The 13199-nt window shown below is 43.0% G+C and overlaps 1 long non-coding RNA gene across 6 annotated transcripts in view; it reads left to right on the top strand.

Annotated features, from left to right (window-relative positions):
- LOC128348153 (uncharacterized) overlaps nucleotides 1-13199 on the top strand; it is a 115501-nt gene that overhangs the window by 57936 nt on the left and 44366 nt on the right. The window lies entirely within an intron of this gene.

The following is a 13199-nucleotide window of genomic DNA, read 5'->3' as shown; positions in this document are numbered from 1 at the left end:
GTAGTTCAGAACATCAGTTCTCTGAAATCTGACATAAGTGTTTGTTTCTTTAAAACTGGTATGACTATGATATTTGAAAAGTTAAAAATGCAGACAAAAGGAAAATGTTGCATATAAAAATGTTTTGTGGGAAATTTTTTAAAAATCAGTTGGCATCTTTACCTTCAGAACTGAAAAAAAATCAGACAACATCCTTAGCAAGTGTAAAATAACACAGTTTACATGGCTTTGCTAATTCTTTTTCATGACTGTGGTAATATGGTCTTGCACTGTAATCTATAATCTATCCCACAGAAGAAGGAGCGAATGTGTTTTCTGTTGCTTCTGAAGGCAGGACTAGAACCAGTTGGTTGAAATAACAAGAAAGCAGATTCAGGCTAGACATTTAGGAGGAATTTCCTAACTATAAGAAATTATAGTTAGGAACCAGTCTGCTGCATGCAGTGGTGGGTTCTCCTTAGCTAGAGAAGATCGTATAGAGGCTTGATGGCCATCCCTGTCTTAGGGATACTGTGGCATTTTCCTGCTCTTAGCAAGAGGTTGGACTAGAAGACCTCCAAGGAACCTTTCATTATGCTGTGACCAGCCCTGTTTAGACATTCTGTTGAATGTGTGCACAAGCACAAATGGCTGCATATGTATTCATTTTGAATGTGAACCAGAATACAGACCCCCTCAAGTAGATAAGAGGTGTCTAGTGTCCGTGCCTTGAACATAATGAGGCTGCTTTTATGATCATCCAAAACTGGGCAAGGAAGCCAACCAAGATCTTGGTGGATTGTAAGAGCTGCTGGAAGCTGTGTGGCAGCAAACCCGCCAAAGAGGCCTGCCAAGTAGTCAGGGTTAAGGGCGTGAGTGTGCCCTTAACCCAAGCTAAATGAGCATGTGTTGGTGCCACGTGGCACTGCATGGCTCTGACACAGCAGCAGCTCTCGGCCAGTGCTGGCAGAATCCCCATAATGCACTGTGCACTCATGGGAATTCCAGTGACTCGTCTCTGGCCCCAACCCTCCATGCTGCCAGAGGAGGCAGCTGCACGTCTGGGCGTGCGATCTCCATGCCCAGAGCCAGACCAGGGATCATCTGTTGGGGAGGTAAGCTTTTTAAGGCTTCCTCCCCTCATGCCCTCAAGTCCTTTCTCACTGATCATGAGAAAGGGCTCAGTGTGTGAATACCAATACATGCTACAGATCTGTATATGTGTTCACTCACTGTACACAGATTTTTATGTGCTTTGAGCATTGCATGTGAACCTCTTGTCGGACTCAAAATGCCCTTTCTGTCTTTAATGGCAATGTCAGCATTTCCTGTTTGCCTCACAGAGGGTGATATTGATATCTTATGATAACATTTTTATCTTGTTTATTTCCCTCTCGTTCAGTTTTTGGGGTGACACAAAGTAAACTCTGTGTTTTATTGTGCTCCACAAACAGACAGAAGAGTTGCGCTCACAGAAAGATTCCTTCCTTGAGTAGAACTCTCTTCCTTTCATGAATGGAAGAACTTTTGGCCACAGGGTGCAAGATTAGAATGTAAAACTTTATTTTTCACATATTTTTTATATCAGCATCCTTTTAAGAAGCAAAATAAAAAGAACTGGTGGTTTATCACCACTTGAAATGTATGACCTAAACTAGATTAGGTATGATAAAATGTGTCAGCATACCAGTGAATATTTGAGGTGAGCTATTTATTAGGATACAATACCCTCTTAATCATTATAAAAGCATACAGCTAATATGCCTCACATTGTTTCCCCAGTCTCAGAGCTTCCAAATCTGTGGAGACCTCCAAGGATACATCACAATTACAGAAGTTATTCTTTTGCTTTAATAACTAATATAGCACACTTTGAAGTAATGTGGTCTCTCACTGTAATCTATCATCAAACACCTAAACTAACAGAAAAGGTAGAACCCTCACAATGGAGATTGTGGAGACGGAAGGGTGTAATCAGATAAATGAAAAGAAAGTTTTGAAAAGGATTGCAGAGGAGTAACAGGAGATATTACTGGTGTGTTTCTTACTTCATTGTTGTTTTTCTTTCAGTAAAAGTTCTATCAGCTGGGGAGAGTTGTTCTCTTCTTTGAAGCTAGCTCTTGTTTCTCTGAAGTCAGATTCTTTATTCCCTGGGCTCCACTCTGCAATGCCAGCACAAACATACATCAGCAGCTGCACAGCACTTTCAAGAGTTAGCGAGAAGCTATCAAGCAATTACTTATTCCATTTTAGATCTGTGCCTGTTACCTTTACATAGCAGGTCTGAAGCTGGGAGAAAGAGAATGCCAGAGACAACGAGAATAAAGTCAACAGTTGCAAAAAGTGTGCTTACGTGGACTAGGAAACGATGCACCTGCATTAAGTTGAAAAGATAATATTCCATAAGTGAGCAGTGCCCACAGCATAAGCAAGGGTGCTGTTAGGCATGGATCTGGGGGCCCAGGCCTGTGTGCCCACTGTCCTAGAGGACCCCATGATTTTCCCCAAGGGAAAAGAAGGTGCCTTTTATATTAATGGAATGGCTTGGTCTAGAGTTCTGAAATTTGGCACAGATGTAGGACAGTTCATCGGGACTCCATGTATTGATTTTGAAGCCACTTTATTGCTGTTTAATGATTTTTTGAATTTAAACAAAAAACTTCAAAAAAGTCCTGTAAGTGGCTTGTTTCATGGCAGAAAACTATAAAGACTTCTGGAACTGTAGCCCACACCACCGACCATCCCTCCAACCCTATGTGATGGAATCTTCTCTTTGCCTTCATTAAAAAGTGCAACATCAAACCCCCCACCCTTTGCCCAATCTTTTATATTTCCAGAATGGCTTAGAGTTCTGAAATTGGGCACACATGTAGAATAAAAATTTACAATCAGCCTTGCTGCCAACCAATATCTAGGTTAATAGTTGGCGGTGGGTTCTTTTGGGTTGTCTTGTGCATTAGGTTTAACCCACTCAGGTCCTTTTTTATTCTTTTAGGGCTCAGTAGAGCTCCATGGATATATCTTGACTCTCCATATGGAAATGTTGACTCTTTCAAAGAGATATGTCCAATAATTCTTATAATATGCCAGGCACGTTTTGGCTGTTACTCAGCCTTCTTCAGTGGAGTTGATTCAAAAATCCTTCAATGCAATCTATAAAATGAATAAATATAAATGTAAATGCACCTCCCCTCAAAAAATACAGTCCAAACATAATTTTGTACTCAATATAATCCAAGTATAAATCTTCTAAAAGCTTCCACATATGGCTATACCCCTTAGGATTTGCGATAACTAAGGACCTTCAGCTACTAACCTCAGATTTAACTACCATGAATGGAAATAAAATTTTCATTTTACATGACCTTTTTACATGACAGCTTTACATGACATATACACAGCGGAGCTCTTCTCGCGATCAGTGAGAAGAGCTCTGGGGTGGTTTGTGGGGAGAGCGGGTTATACTTACCCTTCCTGCAGATGGTTGTCCTTGCTTCCCTGGGCTGGAGGATTGCCCACCCAGACGACTGGTGGCAGCTCCCTGCAGCTCCGAGGGTTGGAGTGCTGGGATGTGCCGCTGCCCCACCCCCTGAGCTAGAATAATGCACCATTTGAGTATGTGGTGCATTATTGGGACCCCCGCCCCTGAGTACCAGCCATGGCTGTTGGTGACACACAAACAATGAAGTTAAGGGAGCACTCGCTCGCTTATCCTCATTTTAAATAGAGGTTACTTAGGAGAGTTTGCCGCCGTGTAGCTGCTGAGATTGGGCCTGATCCTGGTGGTTCACATGTGTGTGCAAAACAGGGCTGGACTCGCTTAGCCTGGTTTTGCACCCATGTGTGAATAGCCTCATTGAGTAAGAATGCCCCAGTGAAAATATATTTGTGAGGTATGGGATTTTAAGTACAAGAGTAATGTATACAAATAATATTTGGGATCCATATATTGAGTTTTTATTTTATGTGTGAATACCTGGAAGGATTGTAGTGTGTGGGATCAATGCACCGGAATTAATGAAGTGGTATTATTTATTACAGAAATGTGATTAAAGTGGGATACTTCATGGTTTAAGTTTATAGATCAAGATTGAGATTTCTAATCGGGGTACTTTTGTGTACCGCTTACTGTTTTTCCAAACCCCGAAAAGATTTTCATCTACCTAAACTCTGAGCATAACAAGACAGTATTAAAGCAACAAATAATATTGGGGGTTGATCGTGTTTATCTAAAACATTTCTTGATGGATTTTCAATGCAGCTCACAATTTCACAAAAAACAAAACCAACATAGAACCATATACAATGGGTTGAATTCCAGCTTAACCACTATGCTTGTGGAAGGTCCTTCCTTGAATAGAAGGAGAGTTGTGCTCAATAGAAGTGGTCTTTCCACAAGTGGAAGGGATACCTGTGTGAGCTCAATTTTTATTTATATTAATTGGGCTCCACTCCATCAAGAACCCCTACTAACTTGGCAAAGAGCCACCTTTTAATGTGGTGATTCTCTTTTATTTAGCAGGGAGAGAGTAACTGGCCCTATCAACCCGCAGCACAGTATCTCCAGTGACTGTTGCTGGTGTCTATCTAATGTTTCTTTTTAGATTGTGAGCCCTTTGGGGACAGGGAACCATCTAATTTATTTATTATTTCTCTGTGTAAACTGCCCTGAGACATTTTTGGAAGGGCGGCATAGAAATCGAATGAATGAATGAATGAATACATAAATAAGAACAAACAGGGCATTCTCTGTGAAGTTTTGGACATTCATCCATAGTTAGCCTACTATAGCTTCTGATCAGCTTATGAAGTGAAGGAGGTATCCATATGCTTACTACTACACACGTGATGTAATGTACATGTTGCATACATATATATGTGGATATACACAACTCCAGTAGCCAACCTCTGTCCATCTTAAAAAGAAAAGGGGGTGGTGGTGGTGAAAAAAAGAAAAATAGGGAAAAGGAGGAATGTGTACAGGAATGAAGTTATTTGTGTGTAGAAGTGTGCATGCATATTATCCAGTGCACACGTGACATTAGCCACACTTGCGTGTAACATGGAATCACAGATCCAATGGACCTGTGGTTCTGCACCCCTCCACCACTCTCAGGGGCATAGCTAGGGTAGAGGGGGCCCATGTTCGCCCCTCTCCCTAGCGCCTGCTTGGAGTGAGGGATATAATGAAGAAAGGGAGGGGTGGAACTGGGGCGTCCTCAGGAGCTGCAGGGCCTGGGTTCTTTGAACCCATCCTCTCAATTATAGCTATACCCCAGCCCACTCTCCCGTTCACATTTGGACGTACTAGAGAGTGTTCTCTCTGCAGTCTTCAAGACTGTAGAGAGGTGGGGGAGCTGACTGTGCAAGCTTCCTTTTTCTTGGAGCACAGCCCACACAGCCAATCAGGAAGGGAGAGAAGGAGAAGCTTCCTCCCTCAACTCCAGTCCAGCCAAATACAGCTTTCAGCGCTACATTCAGATGGAATGGAGGCTCCCTGGACTCCCAGTTTGGAGCAGCAAAACCTACTACAAACCAAGGGTTCAAATTGGAGTCTCCTCAGCACAACCTTGGGTTGCACTAGGAATGGGACTGGAGTTGCACATGTCTGGATGTAACTGTAAGGAAACCATGGGTCCGTGCAACTCTGGTCCCCCTTTATGTGTGAATGTGGCCATTGACTTACATGTCCCACACTGTTGTGGGGCTCTGTCACATGGGGTGATGATGTTGCACAAGAGGGCAGTACCAGAACTACTGACCTCTCATGATCACATGTCACACACTGAGGGGTGTGGCTATGATTGAGCAGATGGGTTCAAAGAACCTGGCCTCCCAGCTCCTGAGGGCCCCCTGTCTCCACCCCACCCTATTTTCTTCATTATCTTCCTTACTCTGAGGGGTCACCAGAGAGAGGGGAGAACACGTGCCCCTTCTCTCCTAGCTATGCCCCTGCACACAGTTCTTTCACTGGGAATAATGGAAGTTGTGTTTGTTGTGTAATCATGCAAGAGGTTAGTAGTTCTGGTGTTGCCTTCTTGAACAGCACTGTTGCCATGTGTGGTAGAACCATACAGCAGAATTTGCAGGGTGGCCAGAACCTCAAGGGTATACTCGTGAGTCAAATGGGCCGTAACCCAAAATTTGGCTTTAAAAAAGCCAAATCTGGCAACAGAGATGGACAGTTCTGCAATGTCTGCGTTATGCTGCAGGATATGTAAGTTATCTTAATTTTTTTTTTAATATTCCACTTAATCTTCAGTGGACTGAAAGTGGCTTACAATAAATAATTAAAACAAACCAATAAACTGAAAGACAGACAGCAGCCAAACGGAATAATAAAATAAATAGAACAGCCCCAGCAAGATGAAAACAGCAATAATAAATAAAATGGTGAAATAACAGAGCAGAAAAACAATTTTTTACATCCTAACAAAGAGAGGATCCAGTAGGATTCCTTACAACTGCACACAACGTGTCTGGGGTGGGTGAGTGATTTTTGCTTATCTTCCCTGCCCCTAAAAGTGCTCTGTGCCTTCCAAAAAGCCTTGAGGGCTGCTTGGGAGGTACAGAACACTTTCAGAGGCAAGGAAGATCAGCAACTGCCCCATGGAGCCTCTGGCTGCAAGGATGCCGCCTCCCGCTGCAGCCTGACTTTGTTAGGATGTCAGCCAGTAAATGTAAGAATGTTTGATTTTGAAGCCCTTTTCTGAAAGTTCAGATGTTTGCCTGGGGACCAAGGGAACTTTCTGAGCACATCATTCTAAAAGGTCGGAGCTACTACCAAGGAGGCCCTGCTCTTAGTAGACACCTGCTATAGTTCAGTGAGTGGGGCCACTTGGAGCATCACCTCAGATGTTGAATGGAGTATACAGGAAAGGATGTGTATGGTGATAGATGTGTACATAAGCATAATAACTTTAAAGCCGGGTTCTTAGCCTGGTGTGTGTTTAGCCAATTAATCCACATTCCAAGGGAGACCATTAAAAAGAAGCTTCATTTGACTCTGCAGAGCAAAGAAAAGCGCTCCCTGGGAAATAGTTTTCCAAAGGCAGGGCAGCCAAGATGGAGGCTGTTCTGGGGTTTCTATACAAGACTTCCAGCATGATCATCAATTACAACAAGCTAGCTAGGTAGTCCGGTAGTGCAATACCATATTAGGCTTCTAAAACCACAATGCTGCCATTGTTAAAGTTTTTACCTCCGTAGCCCCTAGTGAGCTGTTTCTTTATCAGCATCTTTCCCTCTCATGATCAGTAGACCAGAGCTGGAAGGCATAGCAGTTAAACAATATGTTGCAAGTTCACAAGGCTAGCAAGGCAAAAATGGTGAGAACTAAAGCATACAAGGAAAATTCTTTCTAAATGACGGGCAGGAACATTAGGAGAGGAGAGCTGGTCTTGTGGTAGCAAACATTACTTGTCCCCTTAGCTAAGCAGGGTCTGCCCTGGTTGCATATGAATGGGAGACTTGATGTGTGAGCACTGTAAGATCTTCCCCTCAGGGGATGGAGCCACTCTGGGAAGAGCATCTAGGTTCCAAGTTCCCTCCCTGGCTTCTCCAAGATAGGGCTGAGAGAGATTTCTGCCTGCAAGCTTGGAGAAGCCACTGCCAGTCTGTGAAGACAATACTGAGCTAGATAGACCAATGGTCTGACTCAGTATATGGCAGCTTCCTATGTTCCTGTGTTCCTAACACAAAATGGAGGAGACTATTGCTCATTTCAGTTAAAATCAAAATGGCGTTACTATAGCTCAGTCACAGATAACAGATGGCTAAGTCACTGGTATCAAACACACATCTATGTATTCTATGCAGCCCTTTACCACAACAATAATAGTGTTATCATATTAGGAATACTGGAAATGATTAGGGTATTTACAGAAATGTCACTATAAAGCACTCTGGAATATCTTTTGTGTTACTGGTGTTATGTGTGAATGCTCTTAATGTCAGAGGGAAAGCAGAAAAGAACACTTTTAAAGTCAGGTGTACATTTTGGTCAGTGTAGGCCTTACATTTGCATTACTGATCAACTGAAGCAAAAACCAATTTACAACAGCCTTACTCAGCAATATGATATAGCAATATGAGCCAGAAATCAAACACATGAACTCAAGAGATTCTTGAGCAAATGCTCCTTCTGATATCATGTGTGAGCCTTCTGACATCATAAAGACTAGAGTCTGCTGTCATTTTCTGACTGCCTTTATTACATCGTTTTAAAAAGATGTCAGGAAATATGATTCAGGAACATTCATAGAAAGTTTGATTGATAGCAGATGTTAATTATGGTTGTGGTATGTGAAACATTAAGTTGTTGGTAATAGAAAACATGCAAAAAATAGTATAGCATGTGCTGGATTACTTAGAAGACCTTAAAGTTGAACTAATATATATTACATAAAATGTTTGACCGGGTATGCTTCCCCACCCCACACTCCCTACAGTTAAATAGGAGCTATGGAGTTGGGAGCTGATCAGGATCTAGAGTGCAGTGCATAAAGAAAGGGTAGGAATCATTAGGAAGGGGATTGAAAATAAAAATGTTAATATTATAATGCCCTTATACAAATAGATGGTGCGGCCACATCTGGAGTACTGCATGCAGTTCTGGTCACCGTATCTTAAGGAGGACATTGTAGAACTGGAAAAAGTGCAGAAGAGGGCAACCAAAATGATCGGGGGCCTGGGGCACCTTCCTTATGAGGCTAGGCTACAGCATCTGGGGCTCTTTACCTTGGAAAAGAGGTGACTAAAGGAAAACATGGTCGAAGTGAATAAAATTATGCATGGAGTGGAGAGGGTAGATGGAGAGAACCATCTTTTCCCCCCTCTCTCACAACACTAGAACCAGGGGTCACCTCATGAAACTGAAGATTGGGAAATTTAAGACTAACAAGAGGAAGTACTTTTTCACACAGTACATAATTAATCTATGGAATTCTTTGCCAAGGGATGTGGTGATGGCCAGCAGCTTCGATGGCTTTAAAAGGGGCTTAGACAGATTCATGGTGAACAGGTCTATCAATAGCTACTAGTCTGGTGGCTGTGGGCCACCTCTAGCCTTAGAGGCATGATGCCTCTCAATATCAGTTGCAGGAGAGCAACAGCAGGAGAGAGGGCATGCACATACTGCTTTCCTATGGGCTCCCCAGAGGCATCTGGTGGGCCACTGTGTGTGGAACAGGATGCTGGACTAGATGGGCCTTGTGCCTGATCCAGCAGGGCTGTTCTTATGTTCTTATGTTAGGGTATTTAAGGTATTTAATCCTTTCCCCTTGCAACATGGTCCTAGTGAAAACTGTGCCCCTGCAGCTGCTGTTAGCTCAGAGAAGGAAGCTTCTATTGGTGAAAATAAAAGCTTATCTTATGGGACTATAGAACATTTGAGGGCACAGTTTTTGTCAGGACTGTCAAATCTTGGGAAAGGGTTAAAGACCTCTTCCCTGTACTGTAGTCCTGCTCAACAATCAAACAAGCAAGGACAGACTACATGTTCAATCTAATGTGTCATCGTTTGGTCCTCAAGCACTGGCTGAACAGATTTTGATACTTACTTTGACTCTTGTCACTTTGTCGTGCTCACTGCAAGCCCATTGGTGACACACAAACAACTGAGATAATGAACAAGAAAGGGTGGCCAAAAACACCCACTAATTCTTGCCTGCATAAATAAGGGCTGTTGATTCAGCATAAGAATCTGAATCTACAATTCCTGAAACTATCTTTGGTATTCCTAATGATGCAAACAAGCTGAGTATTGGTTCTATTTCAGTGATGTTATTCCATGAATATCCAGCTTTTCTATCTTAATATGGCCTCCAGGCTGCTTCTTCAGTGCCCTTCTAAAGATCTTGCATCTAGTACACACAAGTATTGTGGGGGGCAGTGTTCCCACCCCAACTGATGGCCAGATTAATGTAGATCAGCAGATGCTTATATTGATATATTTATTTGTATATACTCTCCTCCATCTCCAGATAAAAACTCCTGCAGACACCCATGCTAGTACACACACACACACACACACACACACACACACACATGCACGTGCACATGCACAGTCCCCTCAAAACAGCTAGCACAAGGTTTTAACTTCATAGTAATAGCACATCCATGTGGAGTCTGAAGAAACATATGAGTGGGGAAAGCTCAGATTTTACTCCAGTTAGAGGAACATTTCATTCACAACTTCCTTCTAAAACTTCATACCTGCTAAGTGAAAGATTGACAGCCAACTGAAAGAAAGAGCACCTTTCTCTGTATTGTGGGCAGGCAATGTTTTAATCACAGTTGCACTGGTGAAAGTGCTGAGAGGGATCACCTTTCACATGCAAACTTAAACAAACAGGGTGATGCTTCTGAACTTCGGCCCTGGCCATTTCTAGCTTCAGAATCCCTGCCATACTCTCTGCACGCTCTTGAATTTTAAAGCATAGCCAGCCTCTCAGTGTGTGTGTCATTTTACACTGCTGAGCTTTAAAGCACACTCATTCAGAACTGCACGGCAATGGTCCCTCTAATCATGGAAGACATTTTCATCCCAATGAATTGTAAGTATTCCCCTGCATATATTTACTTGGAGGAAAGAAAAGAAAAAAGGGCACAATGAATTTTTAAAAGTCCACTTATTCAATTATTGCCATAAATCAAGGTCAGGCTGCTACATTTCAGAAAGCTGGCAAGACAAAGTACAATGTAATTTTTCCTTTTAGAGATTTATTCTCTGAAAATTGGCCCTCATTTATTGCATATTCTCTCCCACACAGACGTGCATGCACACACACACAGAAGCATCTATGCAATATGATATATCTGTGTCTCTTTCTGTACAGCCATTTTACTGAAAAACATTTTAGAAGCTATGTGAGAATCCTGCATAAATTGTGCCTATTTTCTGCCTATCAGATGCTTTTCAGTAAAACTAGATTGCATTTCAGAACTGAAATATGTACTCTTCAGACACCCAAACTCAAATTGTAAAGCATTTGTTTCCAATTGTGAGCAATTACTTATACCAATGTTCAGCTAGTCTCACCAATTTGACCAGAGTGAGTTGAAGGTTCATAGTCTTGCCCTTCACTAAGAGTTCTCTTATATTACTAGTTAATAATCTGCTCATATGATGATAATGTCATCCCACAGAAGGTTTTCTCTCCTTGATAGTTACAGCCTGCACATCATGAAAAGGCCATAATGCAGAACTGATTCACACATGCTTGGATATTGCCTGATGCCTCTGCACGCAATAACTTGCTGCTGAATGTGTACACTGTTTCCATGGACAAATATTGTGTTTGAAGCCATTAAGAAATCTGTCTGTGATGTCTCTTGATCACTTGATGTCTCTCCATGCTCTTGCATTTTAGAGAATAGTTAGTCTCTCAGTGTTTGTCATTTTCTATTGTGTTACAAGTTATTTATTAATAACTTCATTAAAGTTTATTTACTTACATAACCTTTGCAAGCTGAATGGGCAATCTGTGCTGTATTGTGCTTGTGATGGTGAAGCCTTTAATACTGACTGGCTGAGCCAGGGTACTGTCACAGAATGTTCACAAACATTCAAGTTTCTCAAGGACAAAAATGTTGGAAGATCTGCAGTCTGTCCTGTTGGTGTGGTGTCAGTTTGGCTGGGATTAAAATCTAGCATTGATACTTGGCATGGGTATAACCTTTGGGGGCAGGCTGAGGACTGGGAAGAGGTTGGGGAGCCAAGGGAGTATAGGGCTGCTAGGCTTAGATGCTGGACCTTTAAAGAGGTTGGGGCTATTTCCACAATCAGGAAAACTTGGGCTAGGAAAGCCTAGCCCAATTTTTCCTGATCGTCAGAACCACTGGGCTCAGCTGCGAGCTCGGTGGTTCTGGAGCGGGTAACCCTCTCGAGAACCCCTGCCCCCAAACCAGGTTTGCGGAGTGAGCGCTCTGCAAACCTGTTTTATTTTTAAAATTGTGAGTAGCCACGGTGCAGCTTTGTGCCATGCCTACTCACGAGTAGACCCCTGGAGGGGAGGTGAAAAGCCACCTCCAAGCTCTGGGGGTCTCCCCAGTATGCCCTGTGCACTCGCGCAGGGCATACTGGGGCTTCCGGGGGCCGCGTGGCCCCTGAGCTCCTCAGCCCCCGCCGGCTCCATCTCGGAGCCAGCAATCGTGTGGGCAGCCGATCCGGCCACCCAGGGCTCCCTCTCTGCTCGTGAGCGGGGAGAGCAGGCTTAGCCCACTCTTCCTGATCACCGCCCCAAACCGGGTCTCATGAATCGTGAGACCCGGTCCAGAGTCTGTCAACCTAAGAAAGCCAAGACACATAGGGAAGTAAGTAATACTGATATGAAAGAATGAGATATTCTTTGGTTGCAGGCTTCTGGTATTTTTAAAATATATAAAATATCCACTTTAATCCCTATTATACCAACTAATATATTACACATAATAAAAAGCGGGATATAAATATGATAAACAAATAACTAAAAGCCCTGCCTCTCTTTCCTTCAGGCTTGTTTCTGCCCTGCAACACCCAGAATAGCAAGATTAGGAACATAGGAAGCTGCCATATACTGAGTCAGACCACTGGTCCATCTTGCTTAGTATTGTCTACACAGACTGGCAGAGACTTCTGCAAGGTTGCAGGCAGGAGTCTCTCTCAGCCTTATCATGGAGATGCCAAGGAGGGAACTTGGAACCTAGATGCTCTTCCCAGAGTGGCTCCATCCCCTAAGGCAGGGATGTCAAACTGTGGCCCTCCAGCTGTTTTTGGACTACAACTCCCATAATCCCCAGCCACAGTGGCCAATAGCCAGGGATGATGGGAGTTGTAGGCCAACATCTGCAGAAGGGCCACAGCTTGACATCCCTGCCCTAAGGGGAATATCTTACAGTGCTCACACATGTCATCTCCCATTCATATGCAACCAGGGTAGATCCTGCTTAGCTAAGGGGACAGGTCATGCTTGTTACCACAAGACCAGTTCTCCTTCCTCTCCTTGTAGCTTGAGCAGATACAAAAGTTCTGAAAGAGCATATAGAAGGGTCCTAGCAGGTCAGCATCACTTCTGAAGTTTGGAAAAAAATGCTCTCCATATCAAAATCCTTTCACAATTAAGACTGATATATTCAGGAATGCAAATTTGGATGCTGCTAATCTTTGTCTCCTCTGAAATCTAAGATGGTGTTCTTGCTTGGTTGCCTGTGGCAGGCGTTGCTTTTTAGTGATGGCACAT

Source organism: Hemicordylus capensis, chromosome 2, assembly GCF_027244095.1.
Source record: "Hemicordylus capensis ecotype Gifberg chromosome 2, rHemCap1.1.pri, whole genome shotgun sequence".
In the NCBI taxonomy this organism is placed as follows: Eukaryota; Metazoa; Chordata; class Lepidosauria; order Squamata; family Cordylidae; genus Hemicordylus; species Hemicordylus capensis.
The sequence above is the reverse complement of the archived record's forward strand: the minus strand, read 5'-3'. Positions and strand labels throughout refer to the sequence as shown.